This window comes from Scylla paramamosain, chromosome 24 (genome assembly GCF_035594125.1).
Source record: "Scylla paramamosain isolate STU-SP2022 chromosome 24, ASM3559412v1, whole genome shotgun sequence".
Taxonomy (NCBI): Eukaryota; Metazoa; Arthropoda; class Malacostraca; order Decapoda; family Portunidae; genus Scylla; species Scylla paramamosain.
The window spans coordinates 20,482,912-20,493,107 of record NC_087174.1 but is presented as its reverse complement, the minus strand read 5'-3'; positions in this window follow the sequence as shown (position 1 = coordinate 20,493,107).

The following is a 10,196-nucleotide window of genomic DNA, read 5'->3' as shown; positions in this document are numbered from 1 at the left end:
AAGGAGGAAGAAAGAAGAAAAAAAAGAAGAAAAAAAATCAAATCATTGCAACGTTGTGTGTGTGTGTGTGTATGTGTGTGTTTGTCTGTTTACCCGCGGTTGTGTGTTAACCCAATAAAACAAGATAATACAAGATAATAATAAAAAACAAATCAAATAAATAAAAAGGGAAAAAAAGGAAAACAAAAGAAGATCAGCCAACACCTGCGGGGCTCGCGAAGACCAGTGTTTGCCGCGCCGCCTGTCTGTGTGTTGGCCAATGTTGTGGTGAGCGGCTCTGTTTGGCATTCCGGCGGCTCCTCAGACCTGGCACCCCCTCCCCCGCTGGTCCCAGGGCGCCTCACCTCCCTGTTTGTAAACCCGCACCGCCCCGCACAAGTAAGTTTTCTCACACTTAATAACAGCAGTCCACGCATGCGCCTCTCCTTGTCCTGACCAGCGGTGTGTCTGGCATCGGCTGGCGCAGTAAGCGTTGGTGTTGCGAGAATAAACGTTGGGTTGGATTTCTCAAACGTTTCAGTGTCTTTTATTGATTACTTTCTTGGCAGGTTCTAGAGGAGGTAAAACAAGTTAATGGAGTTTTCAACGGAGTTTTTTTTTTTTTTTTTTTTAACAGTTCAACATCGCCAACAGGAAAATACTCATGAAAACGCGATTAGTCTTGTCCTTAAGAATAGTCCTTATGAAACTTCAAAGCGTTTCAGAATACACGACGTATATATTTTATCGCTTTTTTTCTACTTCAGGATAGGTTCATTAATTACTTTCCTCCCTCAAACACCATTAAAACATTCGCGTAAAGTCCAAAGCGTTTCAGAATACACGCCGCAGGTATTTTTCTCGCTTTTTTTTTTTCTACCTAAGATTGGTTTATCGACTGCTTTCCTTCCTCAAACATCATTAAAACATTCGCGTAAAGTTTCACACCATTAGTCTCCATTAAGCTTCAGAGCGCGAGCTGTTCCGGCGTAGAGTGTGTGGGAGGCGCTAACCAGGCCGCAGTCTCAAGGCCAGCGCCGAATAACGCCCAGATAAGTCGCCGCCACTTGGCCGTCGATGGCGTCAGCATTTCTAGGGGTTGCTGGATCTCCGTATTGACTCCCTGATTGAGCTTCCCTGAGATTTAGGCGATAAGGGCGTCCACGTGCTCCTACAGACACCCATCGCTGCATCCCTTCAAGGCCTTGTTCGGGGAGTGAGTCCTGTGTTAACCGCCAATGGGGAAAGGGAAAAAAAGATGAAAAAATGTATACAGCTTGACATTTGCTTTTTCCTCTCAACGCAGATCTGCTCTTCATCATCACTACCTATCTAGTCCTCCACCTGCACGTAATTAAGGTCACGTTTATGAGCAACAAGACAAGTTTTATGGTTTAAGGAGTCGCATTTATGAGTTAAGAGATCACATTTATGAGTTAGAAGGTCAAAAATTATGAGTTGACCTCGAATTTATCAGTTGAGACGTCACAATTATGATTCACGAGGTCACAATTATGAGTCAACAGGTCACACTTCAAAAACAGGTCTCTTTAACGAAACACACTTTATATTTAATCCCAGCAATACACTAAAACCCTTTGAAAATTGAACACTTTACAATATCCTACCAATTTCCCTCCCTATGATGCTGCGTCCCTCCTCCAGCTGCCACCTTCAACACCTTACACTACCCTACCAATTTCCCTTACAATCTACCGCATCCCTGCCCAGAGTCGTACAACACAACGAGCAGTAAAAACAGGGGCTACAGAGGCGCCGCACCGTCCTCCATGCTGCTCCTCCACTCCTGCTTCCATTCTGCCACCTCAGTTTCCTCCTCGCATCCCGCCCAGCCACGGCACGCCACAGCACGCCACGACACGTATTCTGAAACGCTTTGCTCTCTCGCCACGACTATTTTCAAAGATTACAGAGATGATTAGCCTTGTTTCTTCTGTTAATAATGCAGAAGTATTGTTAATCTATCATTAAAGACATAAAAACATCCTTAAAAATCTGTTTAACTTCAACTACAGCCTTTTGAATGAAGTGGAGGCGTTGCGCCGTGTTTCAGAAAACGGTCCCACAGCCCGCCACAGCCCACCACAGCCCACATAACTGTCCTTCCACCCTGCCAGCTCTCTCTGATGCCTCGCCGCCGCCTCAAACTCGCAGCTACGCCATATTTTCACCTTCCCTCGCCACGGTATCTCAATCCTCGCCTCTCCAACATGAAAGATAAAATTTTTAATATCTCTAAAAATACTATAGCAGTTATTGAAGATATTCATAGGACGATAAGTGAAAAAGATTAATAAATATACGATTTCTAAGTAACACGAACAAATATCTTGAAGCACCAGTAAGTGACGTAAGGTTAACGGGAACACACACATACACACACACACACACACACACACTGAACCCTAGTGGTCATAATAGTAATAGTATTGATGAATGTTACCAAAGATCCTGCCTCCTTCCTTTCCTATTATATTTTTTCCCTCTCTCTCTCTCTCTCTCTCTCTCTCTCTCTCTCTCTCTCTCTCTCTCTCTCTCTCTCTCTCTCTCTCTCACCCCCTCTCTCTCTCTCTCTCTCTCTCTCTCTCTCTTCTCCCTTTCATCTCTAAAATCTATTTCCTCAATATGCCTTTTTTTCCTTCCAACTCCGCTTTTACTTCATCCTCATCCTGCTTATCCTCCTTCATCCCATTCCTCGTCCTGCCCATTATAATTCTAATGTCCTTTATTTTCCTCTCATCTCATCTAACAATTTTTCCTTCGGTATTTCCATCATCCTTCTTCTTCGCCTTCCTCCTCCTCCTCCTCCCCCTCCTCCTCCTCCTCTTCCTCCTCTTCCTCCTCCTCTCTGCGTCATTACTCGAGCAGTAGTACTCTTTGGGTTCATTCACTTTTCATTTGTCTACATCCTTTCATTCATCTTTTATCACTTCCTTCCACTTCTCTCTCTCTCTCTCTCTCTCTCTCTCTCTCTCTCTCTCTCTCTCTCTCTCTCTCTCTCTCTCTCTCTCTCTCTCTCTCTACTTCCAGTCTAGCATTCTTGTCTCCGTCATCTGTACCCTTCCTGAGACGCACACACACACACACACGCACACACACGTACACAGAGAAAAAGAGAAGTTGAGAGAGAGAGAGAGAGAGAGAGAGAGAGAGAGAGAGAGAGAGAGAGAGAGAGAGAGAGAGAGAGAGAGAGAGAGAGACAGAGAGAGCGGGGGGGAGCAGGCAAGCAGTCCACCACTCAGCAAGCAGGGCAGGAGAGAGGCAGCCATGGCGACTGAGGCACTGGGAGAGAGAGGCAGCGTCACCCAGACACGCAGGCACCCTCGACCTGGGCTGGCCAGATACAAGACCAAGCTGGAGTCCTTTTCTCCCTTCCATCCTTTGCCTTGCCTTGCCTCGCTGCTAGGATTCGAAGCTCCCCCATCTCTCTCTCTTTCTCTCTCTCTCTCCCTCGCTCTCTCTGGTGGTAAGGGACTCTGGGCTTCACGTTCAGGGGCAGTAAGGGTGGCGGCGCCCCCTCCCGGTCAAGAGTTGGGGCAGCAGATCAATAGAATCGGTTGAAAATAGAAGACGGTCCTCTCCTCGAAAACCGCCCCGTCAGGAGTTTTGTGCTGGCGAGAGCGGCGGTGGCGGTGGCTTGCCAAGGCTGGGCGGCCCCTCACCTCCCTTTATCGCATTCCTGCTCTCTTCGGCTCTCTCTCTCTCTCTCTCTCTCTCTCTCTCTCTCTCTCTCTCTCTCTCTCTCTCTCTCTCTCTCTCTCTCTAGTACAACACAATCATAGAATTACAGGAAAGGATAGAAGGAATGGGAATAGGAGAGAGAGAGAGAGAGAGAGAGAGAGAGAGAGAGAGAGAGAGAGAGAGAGAGAGAGAGAGAGAGTGTGTGTGTGTGTGTGTGTGTGTGTGTGTGTGTGTGTGTGTGTGTGTGTGTGTGTGTGTGTGTGTGTGTGTGTGTGTGTGTGTGTTAGGGCTCTCACACACACACACACACACACACACACACACACACACACACACACACACACACACACACACACACACACACCATACGCAGCTGACAAATTCAAGAGTCACCTTCCTAAGCCCACCTACTTCACTTCCTCCTCCTCCACCTCCTCCTCCTCCTCCTCCTCCTCCTCCTCCTCTTCTTCCTCCTCCTTGTCTCTCTTTCCTCTCTTCCCTCCTTACCCCAACCCCTCTCCCATTCTTACAGTCTTACAACCTCACAATCACCCCCCTACTCTCTCTCTCTCTCTCTCTCTCTCTCTCTCTCTCTCTCTCTCTCTCTCTCTCTCTCTCTCTCTCTCTCTCTCTCTCTCTCTCTCCCCTACACTACTTTGTCTTCTCATCCTCTCCTTTCCTTCAGTCTCCCCTCACCGCCCATCGTCTTCCCCATCACATTCATCACCCTGCTGTCCCTTCACTCTGATATTCCTTCCTCAATCATCCTATTCCCTTCACTGTTCCTTCTCTCCCATCACTTCCCATCTATCTCTTTTCACTACCTTTTCCTTTTTTTCCCCATCATTCCAGTCACTTCTCTTCACTGTTCCTTCTCTTTCATGTCAGTTTCTTCATTTCCTTACTCTTTTTCTTCCCATCATCCAAGTCCCTTCATTTTCTTCCTCCTTTCCTATCACCAGTTCGCTATTCATTATTCATTATTTCAATTCACTTATACCTGTCATCCTCTCCTTCCCCTTTACTTAGTTCCTTCATTTCACTAACCTTCCTCCATCATCTAACGTTCCCTTCACCTCCCTACTTCTTTCCCCATCACTTTAGCCCCTTCACTTGACTTCCCCTACTCATTCACCCAATCATTCTAGTTCCTTCACTCAGCCAGCCTTCTTCCCACACTTACACTCATTAAATTAATACATTTTTATTACTTCATGCATGAGGGATAGCGGCCAAAGGGAACAAAAATCTATTAAAAATCGCCAAATGAGAGTGACAGACCCTATACAGTACATTAAAATAAATATTAAAAAAAGGAGGATTATTCGAAATTTGAGAACCGCGAGAAGTGACACGTGACATGCTTATCTTTACCACTTCTTCACACTTTCCCCTTCCTTACTGGTGCCCAAGTAATGGACAGTAGCGTGCATTAGTGTGGTAGGGAGGACTAGTATGAGTATTAAAGTCGTGGCATTAATGTTAAATCGTGTTGGTACATAGTGTAGCTAATTATATTCGTCTGCACCAAGTCCTTTATTTGTTACACACTAAATCTATCTATCTAAATCTAAATCTAAATCTGTCTATCCTATTCAGTCGATAAGCACAGTAACTCTTGTGTAGTAGGAAGGACTCGTGTTAATGTGAAGGTCAGTGGTGTCAGTGGTCTTGGTATATGGTAAGTGTGATGCGGTAATTTTTCTTCTGCACCTAATCCTTCACACACTAAATCTCTACTGAGTGCTTTCATCGTATCGAGTCAGTAAGGCAAGGTTAGTATGGAGGTACTGGTGATAATCATGCTGGTATATGGTAACTGAGACTGGGTAATCATCCTTCTACGCCCAACCATTCATCTACATTAAACAAAAATTTACAGATAGGGATGACAGATGGAAATAGATAAGTATGTTTTGTATAGGGACTGCCACGTGTAGGCCTAATGACTTCTTGTGCCTTGCCATATGCTCTGATGTTTTTATAATACACCCAATACGTACTTAGTCTTTACCCTGGTGAATACTACAGGTAGCTTCCTAATTTCGCCCATTTACTCAATAGTCACTCATAAAGAATAAACAGGATACAATTGTGTGATTCGTAATCGATGGATGAAGAAAAAGTATTATCCTCTAATGACAATATAAAGAAATCAAAGTTGTGGTACTGAAAGGGTTACGAGGCGGTGGTGTGTGTGTGTGTGTGTGTGTGTGTGTGTGTGTGTGTGTGTGTGTGTGTGTGTGTGTGTGTGTGTGTGTGTGTGTGTGTGTGTGTGTGTGTTTGGAGGCCACGCATCCTCAAAACGTTCTGTTATCATATTTTCTTTTCTTTCCTCCCTCTCCATCATTGATTTTCCATTATGTCAACCCTTCCTATCTCCTTAACCCTACTCCTCCTCCTCCTCCTCCTCCTTTTACCTCCCGCCCCTCTCCTCCTCTCTCTCTCTCTTTTTCTCTCCTTCCCTTTCTTTCCAGCTTTTTCTTCTTCGTTTTTTGTTTCTCTCACAGTTTCCTCGTCATTCACTTTTCATAATCACCGTTTTCCTTTTCATCTTTCTTTATCTTATCTTTTTTTATAGTTTGTGTTTAAGTTCTTATTTCTACTCTCTCTCTCTCTCTCTCTCTCTCTCTCTCTCTCTCTCTCTCTCTCTCTCTCTCTCTCTCTCTCTCTCTCTGATTATCATTATTATTATTATCATCATTCCGCGGACAAAATGATGAGGAGGTATAATAATAATTGTGCTTGTGAAAATGGAAAAGGAGGAGGAGGAGGAGGAGGAGGAGGAGGAGGAGGAGGAGGAGGAGGAGGAGGAGGAGGAGGAGGAGGAGGAGGAGGAGGAGGAGAAGAAGAAGAAGAAGAAGAAGAAGAAAAAGAAGAAGAAGAAGAAGAAGAAGAAGAAGAAGAAGAAGAAGAAGAAGAAGAAGAAGAAGAAGAAGAAGAAGAAGAAGAAGAAGAAGAAAGAAGAAAAAAAGAAAAAGACGGAGAAGGAGGAGGAGGAGGAGGAGGAGGAGGAGGAGGAGGAGGAGGACGCGCGGGGACACTTGCCCATCGTTTCCTCCTGGTTGTCCTCCATCATGCGTGGGAAGAAAGTGTGGAGGGGGCGGTGACCCCTTCTGACACGCTTCATTACCGGAGAGAGAGAGAGAGAGAGAGAGAGAGAGAGAGAGAGAGAGAGAGAGAGAGAAACACAAAGATTCCGCATTTTACATACCAAAAGATTGTACTCTCTCTCTCTCTCTCTCTCTCTCTCTCTCTCTCTCTCTCTCTCTCTCTCTCTCTCTCTCTCTCTCTCTCTCTCTCTCTCTGTGTGTGTGTGTGTGTGTGTGTGTGTGTGTGTGTGTGTGTGTGTGTGTGTGTGTATGTAATATCATTGTCTTTGTTATCCTCCTCCTCCTCCTCCTCCTCCTCCTCCTCCTCCTCCTCCTCCTCCTCTTCCTCCTCCTTCTCCTCCTCTCACAGATCATGACATACCCACTATTCAGTCTTCCTTTGTGTTCCTTTGCATGTATGTCCCTCTGGTAATCAAGACGCAAGTGAAGGCAAGGCTGACACGTCACAGCGGCCCTTGACCCCCGAGCTGAGGTCCTTTCGGGCCCTATCTACCGCCGGGGGAGGGTGGGGGGAGGAGCGAAGTGGAGACAAAACAAGAGGGCGGGAAGGGAGGGAAGGGAAGGCGGGAAGGGTCATGCCACCATCTCGCCGGTAGCTTCTTGCATCGGGGTCATGAGGGGTCAGAGAGAGAAGGAGAGGGAGAGGGAAGGGTAAGGAAGAGAAAGAGAGAGAGAGAGAGAGAGAGAGAGAGAGAGAGAGAGAGAGAGAGAGAGAGAGAGAGAGAGAGAGAGAGAGAGAGAGAGAGAGAGAGAGAGAGAGAGAGAGAGAGAGAGAGAGAGACCCAGCCAACCTGTACAGGAGGGCAGCCAGGCGAAGGAGACAGGATCAACACCACAACTCATTTACAGAGGGAACGTGAGGTGCAGACTGGAGGCGAGGAGGCTGTGAGCAGGAGGCCAAGTGACCACCACCACCACCACCACCACCACCACCACCACCACCACACCCTCAGCCACACCCATATTGTCATAGTCACACCTATATATATTCACTATCTATCCTTTGTACATAGGTGTAATAGCAATAAATATTTGCTTATTTACTTAGCCATTTCTTCCTTTCACTCGAGACAAGATCTACTTCTATACTCACACACACACACACACACACACACACACACACACACACACACACCTGAATCATCTTATCTCTTACCTGACTTGTTCTCGATTCTTGGAGGAAAATCTTCTGTTGTTTTCCTTTCTCTCTCTCTCTCTCTCTCTCTCTCTCTCTCTCTCTCTCTCTCTCTCTCTCTCTCTCTCTCTCTCTCTCTCTCTCTCTCTCTCTCTCTCTCTCACAAACACCACCATCACTACTTTCACAGAGAGCCTTCCTTTCTCAAACAAGTCACCATCACCGTATTGTATCACCGTTTATCCTTCGTTTCCTCACCATTTCTTCCCCGCCCTACACACGATTCCCTTCCCTCACGCACGCCTCTGTTCCTCTTTTTCAAGTACAAAACTCTGCATCTATATCCCTTGTATTCCTACCATTGGTAATAGAAACAGTGACATTACTCGTATAATAAGTTAGCCAGTAATGTAATGTCTTTCTCCTCTGAAGCAAGGCACAGGTCTTATGTTCTTATGATTAAACGCAAGAGCATCAGGTTATGAAATTGTTGCTTAATCTAGAAACAACCAGTTTATTCTATTTATTCTACATGATTATATTTTTACCAGATATTCACGGCTTTATCTTATCCTTCTCCTTAACTGAAACACTTGCAGGTGGTAATTTGGTATCGATCGAGTCCGCAGGGCAAAAGGAAAGTTTTGGCACCTCTGTGCTTTTCATGGCACACTGAACATATTTCTTCCGTTGCTGAGGTAATGAAAGCCACTCAGCATGCCGGCCTGCCTTACTGAACACTTCCTTGTCCAGGGCGTGGCTGCAGAGATGGAGAAGTGCCTTGTACCTTCTAATTCTTGTAAACATTTCAGTATTCTGTCTCGACTCCATTTTGACAAGCTCCAGCAGAAGCTACTGTGGTTTTCCGAGGATGTTTTCATGTTTCTTGTGCTGCATTACCAAGGACACTACACTGGCAGTAAGAAAAACACTCATGAGAACCTTGGTAATTACCTCTGTAGCCTTTTGAAATTGGTGTCCTATCTCGTCTTTATGTAACAAGCTCTGGTGGAAGTTACTGAGGTTTTTCAAGGGTGCTTTCATGTTTCTAGAGATAGATTAGCAAGAATATTGCATTACCAGTAAGAAAACAATATGATAACATGTATTATTATTTATGTAGCCTTTTGTAATCGGCATCCTATCTCGACCCACTTAACAAGCTGTAGTGGAGGTTACTGGGATTTTTCAAGTGTTGTTCAACAAGGATATTGCATTTTCAGTAAGAAAACATCCATGAGAACATGTGTAATTATCTCGGTAACCTTTGGACTAAAGGCTTGAAGCTTAGCTATCAGCCTTCCCTTAACAACCTCTAGCGGAAGTTACTGGATTTTTTTCAAGGGAGTCTCCATGCTTCTAGTGGTAGATCAAAAAGCACATTTCAACTTAATAAGAAAAACATGCACGAGACCCTGTACCATTACCCCTGCAGCCTTTCAATTCTTGCGACAGACCACAATGTTCATGAATAAGGAACCAGATAAGTGTCATGAGTCTCTCTCTCTTCACTTTCACTCCTCACCACTATCGTCGAGGGAGTGGCCACGTGACACTTGAAAGATTGTGTGCTTTTTCTTTTTTTATCTACGTGTCTTTATCACCACCTAAATTCTGTATCCCCTTCAATACTTGCTGCATCCAGTTGTTTGGAGCTTAAGTATTGTGTCCTTGACTGGTGAGCTGCATACGTGACCTTTGCAGACTGAGTGACTGCGTGAGCTGGTGGTGATAGCGATGCTCTGATCCCCTAACTGGCCCAAGCACTCCTGCCTGTGTTTGAGTGTGTGAGAAGCTGACTATATTCTCCCCTAACTGGCCCAAGCACTCCTGCCTGTGTTTGGGTGTGTGAGAAGCTGACTATATTCTAAGTTGCGTTACGCTGAGGGAGTCATGTCTTTGTACCGGTCTTCCCAGGTGTGATTTGTTATTTTTCTCTTTCCTTGCATCTCTCGGTTGTCTGGTTAGAGGTCGCCACAGCGAATCAACCTCCAACGCACTCGGTTTTCTACGTCTTCCTCAGTCACAACCATTACAAGCAAGTCTCCCTTCACTGCATCCATGACCCTTCTCTCTGGTCTTCCTCAGTTACACCCATTACAAGCAAGTCTCCCTTCACTGCATCCATGACCCTTCTCTCTGGTCCTCCTCAGTTACACCCATTACAAGCAAGTCTCTCTTCACTGCGTCCATGACCCTTCTCCCAGGTCCACCTCAGTCACATCCATTACAAGCAGATCTTTCTTCATTTTCTTCTCTCAGACCTC